This window comes from Cavia porcellus, unplaced genomic scaffold (genome assembly GCF_034190915.1).
Source record: "Cavia porcellus strain 051 isolate PalLab524CR breed Dunkin Hartley unplaced genomic scaffold, mCavPor4.1 scaffold_28, whole genome shotgun sequence".
In the NCBI taxonomy this organism is placed as follows: Eukaryota; Metazoa; Chordata; class Mammalia; order Rodentia; family Caviidae; genus Cavia; species Cavia porcellus.
Window position 1 is genome coordinate 36677924 of NW_026947511.1, and position 26245 is coordinate 36704168.

The window sequence follows — 26245 nt, forward strand, 5'->3', positions numbered from 1 at the left end:
TAAGAATTTGGAGGGCAAGCTTCAAGTTGTTTTCTGTTAGTGGAGCCTAGAAAATCCTAAATGCTCCTAGGAGCAGTGTTTATTACTGTGCAGAAAACAAGAAAGTGTCCCCAAGCTTGCCTCCCTCTTTTTTCTCCCTCCACCCCACTCCATCTCTTGATCCTCCTCCCCACTGATCCATGCTTTCTTTTTCATTGTTTTCCGTTGACTTATTTTTCAGAATTGAACCCAGGACTTTGCATATATTATTCAAGTGCTGCACCACCGAGCTACATCCCAGCCCAATCCCCTGCTCCCAGCCCAACTCAGTGCGACAGTTACACTTGTGTGTCTGTAAGAAATAGTCTACAACTCATGATGTTTCATAGCGTCTTAATATATATATATTTTTTTGATTCAAAACAACGAAAAGTTGTAGGGTTGCGGCGCCTATCCTGTTTCCTGCAGATGCAGCAGCATCTACTCTGCCCTCAGAGATAAGCGCGCGCCCTGGCCCTCACGCTAAGGACGCAAAGTGCTCTGACTCAACCTGTACAACTCCAGCTTTGCTCACACACAGAGTAAAGCAGCCCGGAGCCACTGCCTGTCACACCGTTCAGAACATCTTAACAATGCATTGCTCAGTGCTTGTACTGGACCCTGTTCCGCGAACGATTTGGCTGCTTCTGCAGCAAGTACTCCAGTGCTCCGTCCAGGGCTGGAAGAGCAGACAGCAAGAACTCCGGGTGCCCAGTTCATCAGGTGACAGGCTAGGTGGTTGGTGACATCAGAAGAATTCGCTCAGCGCTGCCTTACAGGCTGCATCCTGGCTGCAGGACTACGATACCCAGAATCCTTGGCATGCTATCTCCCCGGACTACCATACTCTGAATCCTGCCCATGATTTTCCCATGGACTACCATACCCAATATCCTCTTGCCAGGACGCAGTACTACATACCCAGAATCCTTGGCGCGATTTCCCTTTAGACTACCATACCTAGAATCCTGCGCGGTACCGCAAAGTAATTACCCCATTGATATCATAAACAGTTCTACCGCGGCCACAGAACTAGTGGTAATCAAAATCCTCGGCGTGAATTCCCCTTGGCCTGGCGTAGCCTGAATCCTCCAACTGGACGCAAGACTACAGAATCACCAATTTTCTAACGGATTACAACACCCAGAATTCACCACCAGCCCTCAGGGCTACGGATCCAGATTTCTTAAGAGTGATTTTTCCCATGGACTACGATACCCGGAATCCTCTTGGGCGGGGTGGGGTAAGAGGGTGTAGGACTACAATATCCAGAATTCTGAGTGTGGATTTTTTTTTCCTCCTGGACTACTATACCCAGAATCCTTCGTGAGGCCATAGGACTACGTACTCAAGAGTCTTGCATAATTTTTCCATAGGCTACCATAACTTGAATTCTTCCGCAACCACAGGCTAGAATTCATCAAGTAACACTTCTATGGACTACCATACCCAGAATCCACCGCTCAGATGTAGGTATGCAATATCTAAAATTGTCTTCATGTTTTTACCAACAAGGACTTTACCCAGAATCCTTGGCGTGGCCCCTGGAAAGACTACAATACTTGGAATGTACAGTGTGCTGCTCTATTGACTATGCTACTTTGAGCATTAGGGATGTTCCAACAAAGGCTATGGTACACTGAAGATTGTGCTACAGTCTTCTCAAAAGCTACAATATACAGAACCCTCAACTTGGCCACGGACTGCAATACCCAGAATCCTTTGCACATTGCCTGAGTAGTGACTACCATAACCAGAATCCTCAGCATTCCTCACTGATAAATACAAATCCCTGTGGCATGATTCCTAGATGCCTAGAGTCCCAGCTATGTTCCCGTTACCAAGGACTACATTACCCAGAATCTCTGGTGTAACTGCCCCGAAGATTATATTCATAGTAGCATCTTTAAAAACTCGTATCCCAAGTCAAGAGCAAGGACTTTGGTCCCCGCGATGTCACCGTGTTCCCTGAGCCAGGGCTGTGAGAGGCAGAGTTCTCTGCCTTTTACTGGACCAGAAAGACAGAATCCTCTGGAGGGTCCGTGGATCCACGAATCGGGACCTGAACACAGGTGTCCGTCCACCTGGGTGTTTATGACCAGTCCTCTCCCAGATCTACTGGGGGGATCTGAAATCCTTTGGTCCAGAAGGGACCATAGTTTCTTCCTTTTTAGAAGTTTATGCATACATTAGGAAGATTTGCTATGTCTGTGACATAGGTAGTTTTCTTAGTGTGCCTTTGGACTGTGCTCTTACTGTTTTTCTTATATAAAATTTAATTTTTAGTTTTATGAATCTGATTTAAGAATTCTTCATTTTGAGTCATAGTTGGGAAAGTGTTTCCTCAGTACTTTCTTTTTTTCCTAGAGATTGTGTGCTTTTATTTCTAACATTTAGATCTCTCAGTACTTTGTATCCAGTTTATAACAGCAATATAAATCTAATTTTAACTTTTTTCTGAGTTTATGTCAATTTTCGAAATCAGTTTCTCTAAAAACAGTCTATGATTTTACTCATATCTTAAATACAGTTTAGTAAAATACACAATACACTGTATTTCATTTATTTTTGCACATGGGTTAATTTCTAAGGTTTTCTTTTATTTTGCTTTATCTAATTGTGCACCATCAACACTCTCACAATTTTAATTATTAAAGGTGTATTATATGCTAATGTCTTTTAGAGGTGGTCAGAGCATTTATTTTGAGCATTTCACTAGTTACATTTATAAATGTTTATTTTATCAATGCATATTAGATATATATTTTACTTTATTAAATGTATATTGTATGTATGTTTATATATAAAATATATTTTATAAATGTTTTATTTTAATAAATGAACTGCTATGGTTTTAATTTCCACATCCAAAGTAATGTAGAGATTTAATCCCCTTTGTGAAATATTAAGTAGTAGTGGTAGGGGAAACTTTGGGAGTTGGTTAGGTCATGAATGGTTTAATGGCTCATGAGAAGAGTTGGTCTCTTAAAAACCCAGTTTGGCTCAGTCTTTGCAGGCATCTCTCTCTCCTCTGCTGCACCTCAGAACTCTGCAGTGTCCCCATTAGCAAGAAGACCTTTGCTCACTGGGGCTTCTTGATGTTGGACTTCCAGAACACTGGACTCAGCAAATCTTTAGTTGTTACAGTTCTCCAATCTGTCATATTTAGTTGTAGTAAAAGAAAATAGAGTAAGACAGGAATTAACATCTCTGGCAGCAGAGAAAAGTTGTCTATTAAATTGTTGCTAGAATCACTTTAAAGTTATATATTTGTGGCAATTTCATTGCCAAATTTTATTTTATGGAAGAACATTCTATATTTTTCATTTGATTGAATTTTCTGTACATGAGTGTGAAAAAGCATCCTTAGAGAAATTTCAGCACTAATTCCACATTAAAAAGTGGTAGTTTAATCCTACAGTGTCAAATCCCTGAGAACAGTATTTAAGATTGTGACCACCTGGATGTCCCCACATGCTTGACTCTTTATAGAATTAACATAAAAATCAGAAGTGGTGTTTTAAATTTTTCTGCTTGCAATAGGACATGGCATATGGTGAAGCTTAATGCATAAATAAATATTGAATGGAGTTACTGAAGGAAAACAATTCAGTCCATTATAGAAGGAAAATAAAAGGTCATAAAGTACAGCATTTACTGTGATCCCTTTTACTTACGAATGTAGATAATCTATAAAGATTATGTCATGCACCTATGTAAATGTAACACATTCCAAAAAATCTAAAATTAAATACCACAATATGTCAATGGTGCTTAGAGAGGAACATGATTTTTTGGTCATTTGTAGTTTTGGAGATTTATTATACATACATACATACATACATACATACAGATAGAACTTTCGAAGTGTTATGTTTGGATAGTTAGGAAAAGTCTGAATAACCAGCATAGACCCACATGAACACTCATATGGGCTTATACCATGTGTAGCACTCTAGTGAAATGCTTGAATCAGTGTTCACTATCTATCTTTTTTGGTAAACACTCAGCTTCTTGACACCATGAGTGGGTCCCTCTGGACACTCAATCTCTTATCATATTTTGTTTCATTTTATTTTATTTATTTTTCTTTAAAAATTTTTTTGTACTCTTGATCGCTAAGAATGGAAAGAGGTTGAAATTAATATGTATGTATATTATCACTGGATGTAGAAACCCTGTAATTATTATTATACCCACTTTATAGAAGAGAAATTGAAGCTTAGAAATATTAAATTAACCATGTAAGAAATAATAGAGCCAAAAATCAAGTGTTTATCCTCCCACTGATGATAATGTTAAATGTTGAGATCTGTTAGATCAAAGAAAAATGAGGGAGGAAAAACTTGTAGACTAGAAAATGCTTAAAGCTAAAATGTAAGCAAATAAATATAAAATAAAATATACATAACTAAAGTTACAAAATATATACACCTTGAGCAGATAGTTTCTCTCTTACTGACATATTCAGGTGACAGTTGAGTTACGATCAATTAAGAAAGTTTTAGAAGCTATTTCTGTGTCAGGGGAGATACTTTTAAGGTGATATTAGGGCCTGCCCAACTTGGATGTCACAATATTTTATTGGCCTCAATGTTATGATTTTTAATGAAGGCTCCAGGTGATATTTTAGGAACAGAATCTTATTTCTTTCTCGTGACATTGTCTTTCATCTGGCAGCAGTGCCTCCCAGGAGTACGTGAACAAAATGGCAATCAGAGGAGGTTTAGCAATGGTGAAAGAAGAATAAACCACAAGGGAGATCCCCTTTACTGTGATGCATTAGCAGAAATCATGGGTATAAATGTGGTCCCACAGGCTTTGTGGAAGGGTTTTTAATAATTAAAAGTTGAGCCATTAATTATATCTCTGGGGCATTGTGCAAGACTATTATGATATTTTTTAATTAAAGAAGGTGGTCCCTTAGAAAAATGCTAGAGGTGTGCTAAGAACGCAAGACAGACTCGGATATTTACAGTGCAGATGAAGTAGCTGCTTTTCTCTCTGCAGCTCATGGTAGGATAAATTTGATCACACCAGTTAACAAGTAACTGCAGAATGCAGATATATATTGCAGAGACCTCACAATCACTGGGTTGAGAGATACTTACTGTCTAAGTACACAGCTCTAACTTCACTGTAATGAGCCTAAGACTTGATGAATACAGTTTGGCATGAAAAATGGAAAATTAGTGTTGTATATTCTTTGAATGTTTCTTGGGCCATGACTAAACAAAACTACCTCATTTACAGGTTGGAACTTGATTTTCTTTTCCTAGATCATACACATACTACTAATGGGAATACCACACTTAGCATCCAGTCAGCAAATGTACCATTGCAATGACTGTCATTGTTGATGTTGACGTGCAGATGACACCCAGAACCTCACACGTGCTAGGCAAGGGGTCTACCACGGAGCTACCCTTCCCAGCCCAGACTGTTAGTAAGTTTTGACATTCCAGCATTAATCAAATGTCTTGGACTGTCAGAATATGAACTTGTACAAAATAGAATCTTTTAAAAACCTATTTCATATTTTACTTTGTCCAAATTTTGAACCTCATAGCTTTTTGTTTTTTTCATAGTGTTGATTGAACTCACGACCTCACACTTGCCTGGCAGGCACTTGAACCTCATAGCTTTTGAGCCTTACAAACACAAGAAAATGAATATTTCTTGTAGGTTTTTTCATTGTCAAGTTAAAAATGCTCTGCCAGAATGAGACAAAGAAAAGCAATTTTCACCTGAGTCATGCTTTGGGAGATGGTGATAAAGGATTAACTAAATTGATATTCCAGACACCATGCTTAAGGTATGCAGAGGTACAAAAATAGTTCTCAGTTGTGAGGAATGCATCTGTGGGAAATACAGACTCTGAAATAGATAAGTTTAATATTATGAAGTAGGTATACTGATGTTATATATGAAGCAAGGAGTGACTCCTAACTCATAATATTGGAGTAATTAATGGGAGGGTTTCCTGAATTTCCACTCAAATGAAGATTAAAAAAATATATATGCTTAACTGCAGAAAAATGTGAAAGTGGATAGAGGAGGAAGGGACTTGCCAGGCAGAAGGGGTAGGATGAACAAAAGTCACATGCTGAGAAAGTGCGGTAGGAGCTTTGGAAAGTGCTACACTGCCATACTGTAAGTTATAATGTAGGGAGTGAAAAGGAGCCAGGTGTGGTGGCATACACCTGTAATCTGAGCTTCTTGGGAAGCTGAGGCAGGAGAGTCCCAAATTCAAGGCTGGTTGGCTAGTTTAGTGAGACTGTATTGAAACAAAATAAAAAGACCTGCTCAGGAGTAGACTGCATGCTTCATATGAAGCCCTTGGTCCAATCCAGAGAGAAAGAGAAAGAGAGAAAGAGAGGGAGAGAAAGAGAGAGAGGGAGAGGGAGAGGAGGGGAGAGTTTTGTCCAATAGTTACCTTACTATGCTAAAGAAGAATCATGAATGTTTCTTCCATTCATCTGTGTTGTTTTTGGTCCTCTTGTATTGAATTTTTCTTTCCCTCCTGTTTACGCAAACCTAAATGTTAAATGTATCACTTTGGGTGTTATTTGGAGAATTATGCATAGGCTAAATGCTCCAGATTAAGGGGAAACTTGGTAAACTGGACTTTCTAATGGGAAAAATCAGAACTTATAGGAACAGTCAAAGGGAATAGGTACAGATGTATCAAGCCAAGCGTTAGATTGTGTGGGTATTATGATTGTCAAAAAAAATTCAACAGTAGCAAATGAAAAAGCAATTCAAGAATGCAACTTCTGATAGCTGTCCAATCAGAACTCAAATTAGGAAATCAATGAAGCCTCTAAAAAGAGCTGTCTGCTTGGAGCAGTAAGGCAGAAATGAGTGTCACAGTTTATGGAGGAAATGAGGGATGAGGAAAAGCTGCTGACAGAGGGAACATTTCAAATTCTTGTGTAAGAAGAGGGAGGGCTACTGGGTGACAGAAAATGGATCACTTAGCAAAGGCATGGACAGAGGGCAGGGGAAGCAACCGCTGAGAGGGAAAAGCTAAAGACAGGAAAAAGAAAGTGCTGTGTACAGTGGCAGCGTCCCAGGGCTGTAGTGGGAAGATGGAATCTTGAAAGGTAGAAGAATTGGAAGAGCAAGCAAGTAGCCAGAAATGGGGTTAATGGGCCATATATTCATATGATCAGTGGGGAAGAAAGGGTTAAGTTAAATAGAAAGAGCCGTAAGGCCTCAACTTCTTAATGAAGAAGCGACTCCAGTAAGAAGGGTTATCTGATTTCAAAAGACAAGTTACTTTGTGCTGTTTGCCACTAAAGGAGGAAATATTAATCCAGCACAATACATTTTTTGTTTTTTTATTTTTTCCAATACATTTTTTGTTAACAAGTTCAAAAAGCAACTAGAAGATCTTTAGTCTCTTCCCAGCAACACAAAATCTCTCCATCCTAAGGGTCTGAATTTGCAACTCTTCGTCCTTAGAGAAATATACTCATCAAAGTCAGTGCAAACGTGCGCTGTGCATCCTGGGTCTTTATGCATGCCCAGAACATCTGTGCAGTCACTTCCTATATTAAAGCTTGAGGTGTTGTCTGTAAGTCTTGTGACAAAAGGGACTATCAGTTTCCCCCTTGAGGACAGCATTAGAAAGAACAGCTTGTTCTTGTTTAATTATGATTGATTTTCTTGAAACTAGCTGTTCCCTGCAAGTCTTAATATTTTTTAAAACCTTGAGATGACAAAACATTCCGTTCTGTAAGTCCTATGAAAAAAGCACACTCGCTAATGTCTATGGTACACAAAAATTGATACTTGTTTAATTTTGTTTAATATCTAAGTATTTTTCTCATCATCAGAAAGATCTGATGAGTGATATTCTGTTCATAAAGAGGAGAAGCTACAGTATTATTGAAATCTAAAGTCTCTCAAACAAGAAGATCCATAATTTATGTTGCACTAATTCTCTGGATCTTTATTATCAAAATGATTATAACCCTAGAATTGCTCCAGTCCATCTTAGTACCTCCACTCAGAGGAGAAAGCTAAATCCAGAGCTACTACTCTGGATCTGTGGGGTATGCTTGGATCTGGATCACATATGATGAAATGGGTTTTTCCACAGATGCACCAACCAAACTTTCCTTTCTCTTTAGTCCAGCACTGTAAATTCTGACTGTTATACTAAATCTTACTAAAGTTAACTTCGCAGTGACACTTGGTTGAACCAGGGGGTGCAAGTCAGTGAACAGGCAGAAGATTATTAGGTTTATGGATTTGAATCTTTCACCACTAAGAAGTCTAGTAATAAGCAATGGTCGCATATGATTTGCCTACCCCAACCAGAAATTTGGACAGATGTGTATGAATTCACTAGTGGACTTGCTTTTCCTGTATTATAGATAGTGTCCTGAGGGGTCTGCATATACTACTACATTTAGTCTTCACAAAATCCCTGTGGTCTGATCTAGTTGCTGTTAGTTACAATTTGAAGAAGAATAAACTAAGGAGGCTTAGAAAATTTTCCAAGTATCTGTAACTAACTAATGTCAAAGAAAACCCAGGGAGTCAGATGATGGGGCAAATCAAGACAGGTCCAAGCATAAAACTCAAGTTCTTGACTGGCAGTTCGGTGCCACCACTGCAGGCAACACCAGTAAATGTGGAGGAATACCCCCTGCTTGATGAAGTCTTCAAAGAGCATTTGTGGCATTTACTGACAACTGAGGTTGTACTTTGTTTCCTACCAACCAGATACCCCAAAGTCTGAAAACCATTTACCGTGAACTGTTGGGAGAACCCGAATGATGGCACCCAGCACTGCACTGTCTCAGGTTCTTCACTGGGAAATACCCGTGCCCAGCCTGCCAACAGATATAAATGCTCGCATATCTTAGGTTTTCATTTGCAAAGTACCTCCAGTCTCTTTGGGATGCATTCATGTGCAACCCAAGGAACACTTGCCCCAGCCACTTTGGCTGTAGCTGTGGTAACTTCCCTCCAAGAACTCCTAAGTGTGTCTCACTCTCCAAGCTGTCTTCCGTCTGCCAAGACCTGGTTGCTTTGGTGTGATCTCAGGGCTGATGATATGCTTGCTGACCTTCTTGGGGGCTGGTCGTCTCCATGGCAATGATCTTTAGATGTCCATACATCTTTCTCTCCGTTGCCTCAGTCTCTCTCCTGGCTATCAAGAACTTCATAGCAGAGCTTGGTGAGCCCTTAGTAAATCTGCTTTATCTCACCTCTTTCTCTTCATAGGCCCTGGGAGGGGACACACAAAGCACAACAGGTGTATTGTTCTTTTTTCTCCCAACAGCAGCATAGGAATCCTTTCCCACTGAAATGGATTTTATTTTATTTTATTTTTTTATTAAGGAGAAAAAGAAAAAAAAGCAGAAATAGGGTACAAGTTATACAGAATTTCAGAAAAAATAAACAATAGGAAATCACTAGTTAATAGATTACATATTGTTATCTTAGAAATAGTTGTTCAAGTTACAAAATTAAAGCATATAAAGTGGACTTTCAAACAGTGAGACTGGAAACAGTTTTGTTCAATGATCCAACAAAAGTCAGTAATATGGTTATCTATCTTATACACTTACATATATATGCGGTTATATCTTTTAGAGAACTTTCTTTTCCTTTCTTTTGTACAATGACAATTATACATTTTGGGTTTTATTACTCCCACAGTTCTTATTACTTTTTTTTGAAAAGAGTAAAACAAAATGTGACATAACAGAACAGAGTCAGTCAAATCAAAAGCATGGACATAATAGATAATGTAAAAACAAAATACTAGGTGATCAACAATGGTTACCATACTGCCTCTTGCTATCTTAAAAAGAATTGCCTATATCATCAGTTATAATAAAATTGAACAAAACAGTAAAGAATAAAACCAAAACATTGGAGACATTACAGGGCTTTAAAAGAAGATAATAGTCAACCGGAATGGGTGTCATAATGAATCTTATTGTCTTTACAGTTGTTGCTCATACTTTCGAACTTGGTACTATTAAGCAAAGCAGAATAGAGGAAAATCAGTCAAAGCAAGATGGTGAGGGCTATACAGGGTTTCAGATCAAGTTAATAGGAAATCAAAGTAGGTTACTATAATAATATATCCTGCTTTTTAAATTTTTCCCTTAATTAAGAAAAAATTAAATAATTAAATAATTAAAAAAAGGAAACTGAGATAAAAGAGGGCATAACAACAAAACAGTGCAGGTCAACGCATAACCATTTAAGCAAAATAGTGTTTCACCCCAATGAAATGGATTTTAAAGAGATTTTTTTCTCATGCTCCCCATAATTCATCCTTGTGTTATGGATGACTTTGAGGTTCATATTATTTAATAATATTTCAGGTAAGAATGATAAATATGAAACCTTTCAGAAAGCAATTTAAAAAGTTGTTTGTTTGTTCATATCTGACACTTGATTTCTTAAAGATACTTGAATAGAATTTAAACAATCTTCTAGAATCCCACCGTTTTGTTCTCTTGGCTCCACTCCTGGATTCCTAGGTGTGCCCCTTCCTAGGAATTCTAGACTCTTTTGTGGCTGTGGCAGTTTTAAACTGGTTTTCCCAGTAACAGAAGAATCTCATTCCCTTTATTTCAAATATAATTCTTTGGGTTTTTTTTTTTTGTTGTTGTTGTTCCGATTGGACTTTTAAAAAGTACTAATTCATAGCCAAGCTGTGTAGTCATGGAAATGATTATTCTTACAGTTGAGTCCTGACAAGAACAAGTTCCATCCCAGGGGAATGTTTTCAAGTCAGATTGGTTCACAAGTCTAACGAAGTGAGTCTTATACTGTTTTGACACAAATATACAACATGTACTGCTTTGTGCTTCCTAGATCCCTTCTGTATCACCACTGCTTTTCACTTGATTCTGGACATCCCAGCCTCTGACTGAGCACTGCACTACACACCATTCACTATAACACTGTAACACTGTTCAGTCAACACCCAGTAGCACAATTGTGACAAGTTCAGCAGATACGTGAGCCAGTTCTGCAATTTATTCACATGAATAAATATTAGCAATGCGAGGTCTGTTTGTGAAAGCTTTTAATTCAGGAACTACCATATTTGATTTAAGACAAATAAAATCCATTCCTAACACTACAAATCTGAGGTTCTGAGTTGAAGGTGGGGATCGTTCTTTCAAAATAACCTAGGATTGTTCCTACCAAGAGTTGTGAGATAAGAAAAATGGTGGGCAACAAATTGTCTTGTATAGAGTTCCCATCATCCTTAGGTATAAATGTAAATACTCAACTCCACTACTAAGAAGATGTGTTGCCTAAATCATGACCTTCTACAGCCTTAGCTTCAGCCCACTTTTTACTCTTCGTTGCAATTCTAATTTAAAAATTTAAGCATGAGACATATCTTACTTGTAGTCATCCTTGACATCCACATTCAATCTGCGATCAGTGAAGCTCTTCCAGCTCTGGTATTGACACTGCTCTTTACTATCATTATTAAACACTTATGTGAATTCTCCTCTATTGGTGGTATCTTTCATCTTTTGTAATCAATGCAGGCACATCTGACTTGGAAATAAATGAGGAAAGAAACAAAGTTCAGAAACTCATTTGTGCATGCACTCTGTGGCTGTCAGTGCTTCAGGGTCAAACTAATATGGCCAAATGACACAAGAGATTACACCAGAACATTAAAATAAAGACTCATAATCAGTCCTTCCATTCTTACTCTGTGTATCATAAATTACCTCGCTCAAGAAACAGCTGTCCTAAATAAATTGAACCATTATTTTCCTCTGAATATTTTATTAGTTTCTTATCAAAATTCTAGATTAACTTTCAGGAACTAAATCCTGATTTATGGTAATTGCACGCTATGATTTATATCTGGATGTCCCCCCAAGACTTCAGATGCTGTAATTCATCCTTGTGTTATGGATGGCTGAGGGTGGCAGGGTCTACAAGACAGAGGCAGGGTCTTGTAGAAGGGATTGGATTTGGGGAGCGCTACAGCCGGCTTGATGTTGGAAGGTGGGGCCTGGTTGGAGGTGTGTCCTTGGGAGTAGACCTGGAGTAGTGTATCTCCTGTCATGGCTCTATCCCTCACTGTGCACCTCCTGGGCATCATGAGATGAACAGGATTTTCCGTCCCATGCCCTTTGCCGTGCCATCCTGCCTGGCAGCCATCTATCTGCCTGTGGACTGAAACATGAGCTAAAACAAACTTCTCTTCCCTTAAACTGCAGGTGATGGGAATTGAAACCAGTGGAAGGAAGTGCCTGATACACTGTTCATGGTAGCCAAATGTGCTGTTTGATAACTTTAACCTGCTCACCTTTCATCTACATTCATCACCTCCAACTCATGAAGGACACCTCACCTGTGGGTAAGTTGGTATAGAAATATTCTTAAACTACCAAGAAATGTTTTCAGGTAGTGTACCCAAATGAATTGATATAAAGAAGCTACATGTTTCTTACTCAATTTATCAAGAAGCACACCATACATTGACTTTAATTCTATTCATATAAGTGTCACTCAACATCTGAAATCTTGGCCAATTACAAGGAAGGTAAAGTGGTGTTAGATGAAGAAAGTATTTTTCTACTTAAATCTTCTGAATACTAGATCTGCCTTTTATGTGTTAAGATAGGAAAGTTTGTTGGCTTTTCTTAATCCCATTTGTTTTCAATTTCAAAATGCTGATACTTTAAAAACACTTGTTAAAGTGACTATAAATGTTAAACGAGGTCATGAATAAAACACACCTCATAAGTGCCCCAGGACTGTTGATTTCCCTGTAGTCTCTTCTAGTACATACTGGTGTTCTCAGTACTGACAGTACTGAGAACTTGATAAGATATGATGTATTTTACTAATAAAAATGGATTCTTTTGGACTCCCAGTTCTCTTGTACCCTTGAGAAAGAAGGCCTCTGAACTCCCTTGCTTGGAAATTTGTCTCTTCTCTTGTTCCTCATTCTTCCTAGGTCAATTTGCAGGCCTCCTGAAGCTACACAAATACATTTTAGCAATTCCTGCCCCTCAGAAAATTAACTGCGATTAATGGGTATGTTAATTGGCTTCACCATGCTATTTTGCTATGTTATATCCAAAATATTATGCTGTACTTCAAATATGCAGGATAAAATTTCCATAGAATAATAAAAACTTTAAATGGAAAAAAATGAAAGAACATTTTAACAAGCCATATCTGCCCCAAAGTGCTCTTCATGGTGGCATTAGTCCCTAGTGGTACACTAATGGAGTTTCACAGTTCAGAGACAAGTTTTCACTTTCTTCAAGTCAAATAGAATGAGATATAAATAGGCTCTTTCTATCAATCTAAATATGAACTTGGCCCTCTTTGATAAACTGTTTTTAACTCTCCCACTTCCATAGTCTTACTTTGAGACTCCTGATGTCCCTATCCCAGCCCCCCAGCCCAGGAAGCATCTTCCTCAACACCACTCAGCTGCAGCTAGCAACTCCCTGACCAGTGATGGCCCTTTACCCCAATTCAACATGAAATTCTCACTTGGTGTCTCTTCTGCGAGATTCACCCACATTTCCTCGGTGAAGCAAACATTTACACGATCATTATCATTTTCCAGAGAAGAGTAGGATTTATTTTGGATTGTGACAGCATGGTTATCTTGCATTTCTCTGTCATCAGACAATAGAGTCATTCGCTCTGAACAACACTCTAGGTGACAGGCTGGACATTAAGCAGCATCATGCCCTCCCAAAAGATGAACATATCTAATTATTATGATCTCATACAGGATGGCTGTGTGGGGCTGAGACAGAGGACAAGCTCTGTGCTTCTTCAGTGTTCATTTTCTGTCTTGATGGCTACACACGATGTGAGGGTGGTGGCCATGGGAAGTTGTTGCACCTGTTTGCAGTGTCCACTCTCAGCCCTGGTGGTTCCTTGAGCCTGTGGGTACAGGCCACTACCAATACCAGCAATAGTGCGGTCCCTCACTGTGGAAAGAGTGCAGGCATAGTGGTGTCCCTTATGCAGCACCCACTCTCAGCCTCAATAGTAGTACAGCCCACCTGCCCTTGTCTATGGGGTGGGATGAAACACCAGTGGAAACCATGTGAATGCCCACTCTAAATCTCAGGAGTGGCATGAACACATAACAGCTGGCCACATCCCAGCCCTGGAGACGTACACTTGCCTCTCAGTTTTGGGTGGTAGTGCCCTCCATGTCCATTAGTGCTGAAATGCTGGTGTCTTGTAACACAGAACACTACTACCTGGGCTTGAGTTCTGGGCTCACAGTTGTTCTGTTGGGTCTGTTTGAGTTCCTATGGCTGTAGCCCCTGTGCTAATGGAGTGGATGTGTGTAGAATCCCAGGCCTGGGGATGTACAGAGGTTTCTGACCCTTAGTGAAATATGAACTCAGACAATAACTCCCTTTCTCAGGCAGTACTCAAGCACAGCAGCTGGGCTCTGAGGTGTGGCAGGGAGGTCCTCTAAGATCCTCCTCTAAAGTAAGACTAGTGTGCAGGATTCAGTTTTCTCCCAAAACTGGACTGCAAGGCTGTCCTCATAGATAGGATTACTAATGTCCCAGTGAAGTTTCTAGAGCTCTCCTGTTCAATCTTTACCCTGAACAGCAGTTCCCATCTGGCTGAGGCCAGGCTTGTACCTGCCTGGATGCTCTGTTCTTTCTATGCTGCCATCTCAGGTCTTTGAGTCTTAGAAACTTTCAGTATCTCCCTTGCTGAGTTTCATGTTCTCCCATCGTCATTCATCACAAATGATAGCTATCCACATATTTCTGTGGTTCTTTGTGAAGAAAAGATGAAATGTTGAGCACCTCTACCTGGCATCTTTGGAGTCTCTCAGTTTTTCAATTTATTGATTGTACGCACGTTTGTGTATGTGTATGCTCGTGAAAAGGTAATGTTTACTCCATGATGTCTAGCTATGGATTTCCCTAGGTTGGCTAAATCACATTCACAGTTTGATAACGTCGGCATCCTTTGAGTGTGGGGCAGTCTAGGAGCAGCACCAGGCATACAAGGCATTTGAAAACTAAGATGAGAGAGGACCATGCATTTCAAAGTGTCTTCAATGAGACATGTGTTCTAGGTCTAGGAGTATGGCTCAGTGTAGAACACTTGCTTGGGATGTGTGGGTTCAATCCCCACCACACACACACACACACACACACACACATCCCACCACCACCACCACCACCACCACCACCACACTTTAGCTGATTTTCTCCCTGAATTTTATTTAGCAAATTTCGTAAACACTATAAACATCGGACATTAATTCAGATGTTACTCAGCACACTAGTTTTTCTGACTTGAGACTCTTTTGAGAATAGTACTCATTTATCAAATAGGCCATCCTACTAGATACTCATAGTAGTTAAATCTAACTTTCATTTTATTTAATAAAGTTAACATGAGAGAAATATTATCTTTTTCTTTTCTGATTTTTAAACTATCTTTTGTGTATAGTGTGGCAGTGTCTTTGAATTTTTTGTTATAAAAGTCTGCTTAGCCTGACATTTTTCCCAAAGAAGCTATTCTAAAATCTCTCTTTCTTCAGTGAGGCTCATGAGACCTTGTTTGGCAGACAATGAAGGAGAAGTGGAGGTCTTAATTCTAATCACTCAGCTTCATGGGAACTTGAGATAAAGAACTATGAGGTGGTATTTATGGGGAATAATAACACGTAGGTAGAAATTATAAGGTTCTATCTGCCTTACTGATGTTCCCTTGTTAATTATATTTATCACACCGAAATCCTATTACAGCAACACATGTATGGACTAAATTCACTCAATTAACCAGCATGTATTTTAGGAACTACATTTATTAAGTAAAAAAAAAAAACCCAAGATATGTGAGTGGAGTTCTAATGGCTGTGCTTGAGAGATAACAATTCTTTAATTAGAGTTATTCTTGGAGTTTGAGAGTGATGTCTATTTGGTGAGTCTTCTACATTTCTTTCTCTGTCTCTGTCTCTGATGGAGACTATTGTACTGTAATAAAAAGTAAAATATTTTAAATATCACTTTTCATGTATGGCAATTTTATCATAACTAATTTTCAATGCTAAAATATCCAAGGACAATAAAAATGAAAATTAAATTTGGTACCATAAAAATAATAAATATTGAAACAAATGAAATAAGAGTATGGAAAAAGAAAACCTTGGTTTTTATTGTTTTCCATTGGAAATTTATATTTTAATATTAGAACTATTTATACTCATGTCTGTTTTCTTCAAGAGACTTTGAAATCTCCAGACAAGGACTGAACTCTGCTTGTTCTTTTATACAGAGATTGAATTTGAACATAAAAGCAACTACTTAAAGTTCTTGTGAATAAGTGGAAATGGTCAGATGGCTGGTGGGAGCTCGTGCGTCTCTAGGGAAAAAACTGGGGACCCACTGAAGTACATGTCTCACCTTCTAGCCTTGACAAAGCCCAAACCATGTGGTAGCAGATCTACTTCCTGCCCTGGAAATCAAAAAGCATTGCCACAAAATCAATGCCACTTGAGCACATGAGGTAATCCTGTAGGAGAGCAAGCCTCAGAGTGAGTGCTGAACTATCTTCTCAGACTTGGGTCTTCTGACGACACCTGTGAGGAACAGACTCAGCACTGGCAAAACAAAGGAAATAATACTCACTGGAGAAAAAGAAAAGAATCCAGATCTCTCACAACATAAATCTGACAACATTAGAATAGTATTGAAAATCACTTGATAGATAAGGAATAAAATAAATGAAGCATAGTCTTAAAATAAAAAAGACACTTAGCGATGGCCATGGGATGAACTGGATATTGGAAGCAGTAGGACTCTTATTTGGGTATTATAACTATTCTGAAAGATGAAACATAAAACCTGTTCTTGATGCAAGGAAACTAAGCAAATTAATGAATAGTCTCTGAAAAGGAACAGAAACTAAAAAGGAACAGAATAAGCAATAAGTTTTTTGAAATGAAATATTACTGGATAGGCTTCAACACAGAATGTCTAAGTGACCTTGCAGATGAAAAAAACGAATAGAGGTGCGTAAATTGTTAAATAAAGATATGAGTCAAATATATGTGTGACAAGGATATTCCTTTGAAGGGAAAGAGAAATCATATGACAGAAAAGTATTTGAAGAACTAATGACTGAAAAATTACCAACTTTGATGAGACGTTGCTTTGATCTTGTGTGCCGTCAAGCTCGTGAGCAGCCCTGCACAGAACAGTCATCATGAAACCTAAGTCAAGGAGTATTATAGTCAGGCTATTAACCACCGTTCCTAAAGAATGCATCTTGACAGCAGTAAGAGGAAGGGCATATTAGATAAAAGCAAAATGATGACCTTTTTCCTCACCAGAAACCATGGATCTCAGAAAAGCAGGCAACATCAGCTTTAGGGGGCTGAAAGAAAATGTGAATATCAATACAGGATTCTGTGCTTCCTTAAACAGGATGCAACAATGAAGGAATTTCAGATCAAAGAAAGTTAAGAATTCTATCAGTAGACTGGAAATACTAAGCCAAGATTCTCAGGGTGAAAGTGACAGAGGGTAAAACCTGTGTTTTCAGAAAGTACAAATTATCTCAGAAACAACGAATATCTGTGTAAATTAAAAGGAAAAATTTAAGCCTTCTCCCCACAACTTTTTAATAAATTGTGCACTGTTTAACAACCAAAGTCACAGCACTGGCCTAGAGATATATGTGTGTGTATATATTATGTGTAACAGTGCAGCACTGAGATAAGCAACACTTTTCAGGATTCATTTGCATTTTCATTTATCTTACTATTACTCACTGTGAGTTCTCACCTTTTCAGAGGTGCTAATAATTCTTGGTGTTTTTGTTTTTGTTTTGGTACTGGGCATTGAACTCACAACCTCATACTCGCCACTGAGCTAGACCCCAGCCCTAAGATGCTAATAATTTTGTGGATTCTGCAAAATCATTTCAGAGCTATACCCACTTCTTTTTCTTTAAGATAGCACCATACTACTTTGAATTTCCTTTGGCAGCTGGATTTTCCGGAGTAATCCCACCTTCTATTCATGTTGTTCATCTTCATGCTTGAGCTGCGTGTGCTCGCTCCCCTCACCACACTCTGTGTCTCTTTTTGCTGGAGCCCCTGTCAGTATGCTCTAGAAGTCTTGGCAGACACATACACAGCTGGCCACGTACATCCTTGATTTCTTCAGCTACACATTTAATCAACTGAAGATCATAACTAATTTTAAAATTTGCATTTGTACCAAACCTGCATAGACCTTTTCTTGTCACTGTTTGCTAACCATTAGAGTATAATGACTATTTACATAGCATTTACTTTGTCTTAGTTACTATGAACAATCTACGGATTATTTAGGGTACATGGGAGGATATGGATAGGTTAATAAAAAGGTGTTAGGTCATTTTATAGAAGGGACTTGAGTGGACTCTGTTATCTGATAGGGGCCTGGAGCAAACCTCTCGTGTATGTGGATTATTCTGTTAGGTTCTCTTTTCTAGTGTCCAAAGACAGCCTGAAAAATTCCTTACTTCTTTGCTTTGTCCTTAGGGAATCATAGTTTTCAGGTTGGCTTGGCATTTTTCCTAGGCATTGCATTCTTAACTAATTGTATATTTGTAGCTTTGCTACAAGTCACTTCTAAGTGTGACCAAAATAGGCAATCCCTTCTGCTTCTAGAGGGAATGTGTCACAACTATTTGACTAATTTTCTCGAAGTGTAAATATGTGGCATATTACTCTGAATGAACAAACAAATGTGTAAATCAAACAATCGGCAACTTTTATTTTATTGTTATAAAGTTATGCTATCGTAAGATAAAATAGAGTAATTGTTCTACACGATGGCCAGTATGGACACTATGCTCACAGCACTTGCTGTCTGCTGAAAGAAATAAATCAATTAACAATTCTAAAATTGGTGAGCAATAAAGCAGATTAATACTGTTCAAAGCTCTATTAGTGATTCATAGAAAGGAGCAATTATCATGAAAGAAACTGTTAGACTGTTTCATATGAAAATATGAATGATCAGAAGTCCAGAATTTAGGGTAAGATTTAGGCAGGGAAAGAGAAAAAAACATTCAAAAGAATAAAAGTATCAAGAGGGAGTGTGCACAGGTGGGCAGATATCAGCAACTGGGGAAAGTAGCCTGATCAGCAGTGAACAGTGCTGATGATGTAGACAGCAGAGGTCTTTAAGGATAAAATCCCAGTTCTGCTGCAGACATGATGAGAAAGCCAAGAATCTTTGAATTTTAAATATCTTCAAAACATATAAAAGCACCTTCCTTAAATTATTGCTATGAACTTGCTTTTAATCATGAGAATAATGAACTAAAGTCGATCCCCTTACATACTACTATAAACAAACATAAACCTGGTTGAATGAAGGAAATAATGGCTTTTAGGTGTTAGGGAGTGACCCACACTGAGCTGCAGTCCTAGAAGGAAAGGGAAGGACATGAGGTGAATTTCACCACCACCTAGCATTTCTCCAGGAGAGCAGAACTCCGAATGCAGAAATCTTGTATGGAAAGAAAAGGGAGACGAGAGGTTTGCAGTTAAAGCAGCTTGGATTTGGGAGTTTGGTTACCAGAGGGCAGAAAGTTACAAAGAAAAAACAATGAAATCCTGTGCAGAAACTCTTCTTAGTATCTTTGGAAAGTGCTGGTGCTGTACATTGTCAGAGTGAGATTAGGAGACGCCTGTCAGAGAAGAATTGGAAGCTGGACTGTGAATGGAGATTTCAATAGAAGCTCAGTGACAGAGTAGTATTTGGGAGACCTGGAGTTCCTCCTCACCTACTCAGGAGACAGCATGATGAAGATCAAGGGCTGCAGGTGACGTCTTGGAAATGTCACAAGTTAGGAGAAAAGGACACATTTTAGAGTTGAAGATGGCACCAATGAAGGCCAAACCTTACATGAACTAAACTCACTGTACAGCAATCTAAAACTAAAGTCTTGAGAGGATTACAGGAACCTACCAGAAATTTGATGGACTAAATAATTTTTGAAGACAGTAAAATAAATGTATTTCATCTACAAGTCTACAGGAGTTTTAAGAATCAGGAAAAGTTACCAATAATCAATAGATGAACAAGTTAAAGAATGAGCTCAAAGATGATCAGATATTGGAGTTATTAGAGAAGGGTTTAAAAAAAAAATGGGGTTCCTCCACTGTGAGCCAGGAGGAGACCCAGTCAGCATCTCCTGTGAGCCTACCGGCGCCCAGGCTGGGAATCAAACATCCTACCTCCCACCATCCCCTGTTAGAAACTGGGGACATATATCTGAGCATCTCTTGGGAGGATGACTGTATGCAATATAGCAAATATGGGGGATCTGCTTCTATCTTCTGTTTGAAAGCCAATCTTGTTTTCACTATTTTGTCTCAGTATGATTAGCTGTTTTACTCTATTCAATATTCTGTTTTGATTGGTTTTTATAATGTTCTGTCTTTGATTGGCTAGACAACTATTGTGAAGGTAAGGAGATATACTATGGTCCCTATTACTGTTACCCCAGTAGCCTGCTCTGAAGTTCTGTATCAATTTCACTGCATTGTCTCATTTGGCTTTGTTCTGTCTTGTTCTATTACATTTCTACTACCTTAAAAATAAAAAAAAAGAAAAAATGGGGAAATATGACCAAGAGAAATCAAAGGATATAGTACTTAGCAAATAATTACACTTTGCTAAAATAAATATTGAAAATTATATAAATTAAAAGTGTAACAACTGAAAGAAGGAACTTATTTGAGCAATTTAAATATAGACACAATAGAAAGCAATGGAAGTGAACCTGAAGTCAGGGATACAGAAATTAATGTAAAGTGGAAAATATTGATTCTCAAGTTTTAGATAAATTTCAAAATATCTTAACATATATGCAACTGGAAACATAAGGAGAAGAGAGAAACAAAGGGACAATGGAAGAGAAAAATATTTGAAGTCATAACAGTTTTTCAAATTGAATGAAAGTTACCAATCCACAGATTCAAGTCCTCAGGTAAAGCAAATTATGCCTGGAACACTACATTCAAACCACTGAAAACCAAGATAAAGATAATACATTAAATATAAAGGAAAAAGACATTATTGTATTTAAGGGATCAATAAAAAAATTGATAGGTGACTTAAATGGAAAGAAAACATAAAACCAAAAATATAAAGCCAGAAGAAAATGGCTTAAAACAATTCCAGTTTCAAATTGGACACTGGACAAAAAACAGAATGAAATCGAGCTTCCCTCCATACATTAGAAGTCTGTGCACTATTAAAGTCCGTCAGTGTACTTATTGGTGGATGGGATGAGAGGGACAGCCCTACTGAACATGGCATTTACTACACCGATTCTTTACCAGGCCTACCTTCCGCCTTCTACCTTCTCAGAGCACAGTTCTCTTATATAATCTCCCAAGCCTGTGATGCAGGCTTAGGGAGCCATAGAAGGATATGAGCCTTCAGTTTCAGGCAAAAGACTTAAGTCAGGGCTGATCTCTAGTTTATAATGATTCTTATCTACATGTATCTACCTGAATATAAAACCAGTAAGTTGGATATACTCACAATGGACTGTTTATTTCCTTTAGAAAAATAATTGGAAAAATGGTTTCTTTAGCTAAATTATCTTTTGTCTGCGTTTTTTCTTTAGAATAAGTTGATAGAGTTCTTGAATTGCTGTGTAAAGTTAGCAGTCTCTAGTATGTTTAAGAAAATAAAACACAGAAATTAGGAGACATGTATTTAGATTTTATTGTTTTTTACTTTAAATTTGTGTATCTGTGGATAAAAGTTATTTTTCTAGTATTTAGCCTTCTTATCTGGGTAATGTCAGTCAGGATAATAGTCTTTCTGAACCATAAAACACTGAAATGCACAAAATATTGTTATTATTTTATTATTACTAATATTAATATTATTTTTACAATTAATCATGTATTTCATGTTGAACATTGAGACATTATTAGCAGATTTTTCTTTTATGTCTAGGATAGAGTTGAAATTTTAAGTAAAATAATGGTATATGACATCATGTATTTTTAACTTAGTATTATTTCAAACAGTGTAGGATTTTACCATTTCTGGTTGTTTTAAAACACATGGGATTTATTTTTTATACCATAGTGCACAAAGTAAATATAATGTGAATAAAAGTATATATCATGCTTTTTCTATTTGGAATAATGTAATTATTGCAAACTTCATAAAGAACAACTTTAATGCAAAAGGAAAGAAAAACAGTGGTTATGGTTTCTTAATATGCACTTATGTTGGATTAATACAATTAATTCAGCTAATTAATACTTATGCTTAGGTTCTCTAGAATATAAATAATTCTAAATTGGCATTTCACAAAACTAAGCCTTTAAGGGCCTTTCAAGTAGATTTTTACATAAAAATTACTGAGACTGATGGGGCAAAAGGGAAAAATTAATGCTGAAAAGTGACATAAAACATAACATAAAACATGATTATTCTTTTAAAATTAAACATTGTTATGCCATGAAGTGAAAAAGCCTTTTACCAGCTAATTCTTAATATCCTCAAAATCCTTTTGTGCACTCATTGATAGGCAAAAGCTAGTCATCCTCATTTTATTGAGTAAAGAAAGCAATAATGTTGATTTTCATAAGGGCATTCAGAATCACTGCTTTTATCCATAACTCCTCTGTTCATTCAAATGTAACTAACTCAAGTAAAATATTTTTGGTCATTGTTAAGGATTAAGAACCGGTGGTCAATTTAATGCCAGCTGGATTAGATCAGCCTGGTGCTGAATGTAAATTTCCACCTGCGGAAAGTTGCCAGCATAAATAGAGATGTGGAGGAGGAGAAGCTATAGTGTTGAGGCATTGAGGCACTGTGGGTTCTCCTATGAGTTGCTGTTTGAACCATTAGATTCTGGTCCTCGCATCGAGCATTGCTTCCTGGCTCTGAGGGGAAGATGTGTGCTGCTTGGTCTCCAGGATGAACTCATCACGCTGGCTTCCTGGCATGTACCGACTGTGCTTATTGTCAGAGAAGCTCGGGACCTCCATGTAGCTGAGGATGGCTGTAGGATAGCCCTGGTCTTTGTTGTGAGTGTGACTTCTCAGCTCCAGTGTAGAACCCTCATCCCACCAGCACAGCTCCTTTACCCTACTGGCATGAACTTTCTGGCTTCCACCGCTGACTTTTGGGCCTTCCCAGCACGGATCCATACGGAGACTGGCGTGAGTCCTTCTTGTGGGCTCTAGACCTCCAGTTGGACTCGTGGGAGGCACTGTCATGAGCTCTGGGTCTTCATCTGGATTCATGTGGGGCATTGCTGTGGAATTCAGGCCCTTGACTAAATAATGTATGTCTTTGGTGTTACAGATAGATTTCCTGCATTTCTTTGTGTTTACTCCCAGTGACCATCATAAAAATAATACTATAAATTCCATGTCCTGATTCCAATTGTTTTCTGTACAAACCCTGACTACAACCATCCTACTGATTCATGTCATGGTCATAGTAGTCACGGCAGGGCAAGTCCTATTTGACACGCCTGTCAAGTGCTTTCAGACTGGCACCGCTGAGTTACATCTTTCAAAATGTACCCGTGTTTACTTAAAATATCTCTCACCGGACCTTGAATGGGGCCAGTTTTATAAACGCGGCAGAAATTATGGGTGCTGGTACATTTTAAAGTTTTAGGATCCTTTGTGTCCATCCCAACATATATTTTATTGTCCAGAATATTTGTGATTTTTCGTTAAGATTATGCCATCCTATTATTAAGGTCGGAAAGGTAGTTAAAATACTCCTGGTGGTGGAAATTCTATCCTTTTTGAATGCTTTAATACTTAAAAAAACAAATATAATTCTATCTATCATCTATCATCTGTTTATCATCATCATCATTGTCATTATCTGTTCATCTATTTATCCTCTCTGGATAAATAATAAAAAAACTCTTTCATTTCTTTTTAACTATTAAAATTTTTATTTTAAACCTGATTTATTTTTTTATTGTCTTCTAATTCACTTAATACATTGTTTGTTTCTTCTTACTTTTAAAAAAGATGACTTTGTTAGCATTCCTTTTCATTTTTTCCAGTGGATATTTAGCTAAAGTTATTTAAAAATACTGGGTAGCCCACAGATTTTGTGTGCTCATCACATGAAAGACTAATTTAATTAACATTATGTTACTTCATGTACAGAGTAAGAATACCCAAAGCATATTTATTGACAAAGTAGCTTTTATTCTAATGTTGCCGTATAACTTATCTCATATACATATTGAATTATATATACTATATATATATGAAATTTATATACACGCAATTTATCTTGGAGATTTGCACTCACTTTTTTTGTAATGCACATGTGCTGCTGAGGAATTCTTTGTTTGACAATAAATTTTTAAGTCATTTCTGAAGCATAGCTGTGTTGGGTATACAATTACAGGCTAAAGCTTTTCTTTCTACTCTTTTAAATGTCAGTGCTTTGTGGTTTTGCTTCAGCTGTTGCTAATGAGAAATGTTTGCTTTTAAATGTTTGCCACACAGGTACTCTGCCTTCTTTTGCTTACTATTTTTGAGGTTTTCAGCAGTGCGATTGCAGTGTTAATGCCTGTGGTTAATTTTTGGCTTCCCTGAGGTTCTTGAATGTGCACTTGAAGCATTGCATACATTTTGCAGAAAAACCAAATGTCATAATGCCTTGTATTTGTTTCTTGACTCATTCTCTCTGGAATTGAAATTGCATATTTTCTAGACTATTGATATTTTCCAACAGGTATCTAATTCACCAATGCTATATGCTCTGACTAGTCTGCTCCAAAGTCCATCTGAATGATTCTTATATTTAAGTATTCCATATTTTTATTTACATAGTTTCTACCAAGTACTTCTTTCAGAATTTTCATTTTACCTTTTTCCCTTTGTTGCTCCAAAAACTTTCTTATATTTGCAACAGTACTTTAACGGGCTTTCTGCTACTTTGGACATTTGGATTATTTATTGTTCTTTTTCTATAGTTTGTTCTGTTACCTGATTATGCACCTCATATTGCTGCCTCATATTTCTCCTTATCCTGAAGTTTTATGTCAAACATGGTGAGTAAAGTATTCCTAGAGTTGAAAATCAGTAATATATTCCTCAGAACCTGCTTGCTGTTTCTATTGTCAGACAACTGAGGATGTAGGAGAGATGTCTTAGATAAAATTAGGACTGACATGGAGTGAGTCATATATAGTTTGCCTCATCTCAGATATAAGTTTTGAGGATAGGGTCAGAATCTTTTCTCTAGCAATGCTTTGGCTTCTTGGCATCATAAGATTAAAATATTTTTTTTAATTTTCCAGTCTAGCCCTTAGATTTCCATGTTAATTGCTTTCTCAGCAAAAGTCTTATGGGAACTAGCTGTTGATGGAGGAGAAGCATCTTGTGTTTGAATATTCTGTCAATTTCAACTTATCATGCAAATCTAAACTATTCAAATATTCAGCTAGTTTTTCTTAAGTGAAATCTCTATTTGCCAATGACCAGACTATGAAGTTAACTGTAGAGAAAATGTTAGTTTTCTGTGTATTCTTTTCAATGATTTTCATGAAGATTTTCATTTAAAGCATTGGGCAACATTCTATATTATAACTGGAATTGGAATAATAATTCTTTCATCCAAAACTGGGTTTGATAAAATTTTGGTTATTTTATTCTATATACAATTTTATAATTAGAATAGTAATATCATTAGTGAGGACTTACATACCATTTTGCTATGGCAGAGACGGTGTATGTGAAAAGGCATTGTTTTGTGCTAGAGAGTGGTTTTCATTTATTGAACTGTTCTTAAATCACATTAAACATTAGTTAGTTAAGGAAATGTTGTTTTATTGTTTGCATCATAAGTCTTAGATATTTAGGTTTCTGTCTGTGTTAATAACACTGTAGGAATATCAAAGCCTAAAACAAGTGAATATCATTCTAGTATTGATGGACAGTTAGAAATCAGACATGGGGAAAATATGGTGGAAAAAATTCAATTGGAACCTTGGTGGTGTGACCACAGAAGTTAATTAATTATTCAACATATATTAATTGATTATCAAGTACACGCAAGCTATCATGATAAAAGATATAACAGGTAATACCTTAACCTTAACATGCTTATGCCCACTTAGAAGACAAATGTAAACTGAGAATTCCTGCTACTGATAATATAGAATCTCAATGAATTTATGTATCTCA

At 37.4% G+C, this 26245-nt stretch overlaps 1 long non-coding RNA gene across 2 annotated transcripts in view; it reads left to right on the forward strand.

Annotated features, from left to right (window-relative positions):
• The window catches only part of LOC134473670 (uncharacterized), a 114455-nt gene that overhangs the window by 42806 nt on the left and 45404 nt on the right, over positions 1-26245 (forward strand). For both annotated transcript variants that reach the window (XR_010044039.1, XR_010044040.1), the window contains exon 3: positions 12249-12388. This is a non-coding gene — a long non-coding RNA (uncharacterized LOC134473670). The remainder of the gene's footprint in view (positions 1-12248; positions 12389-26245) is intronic.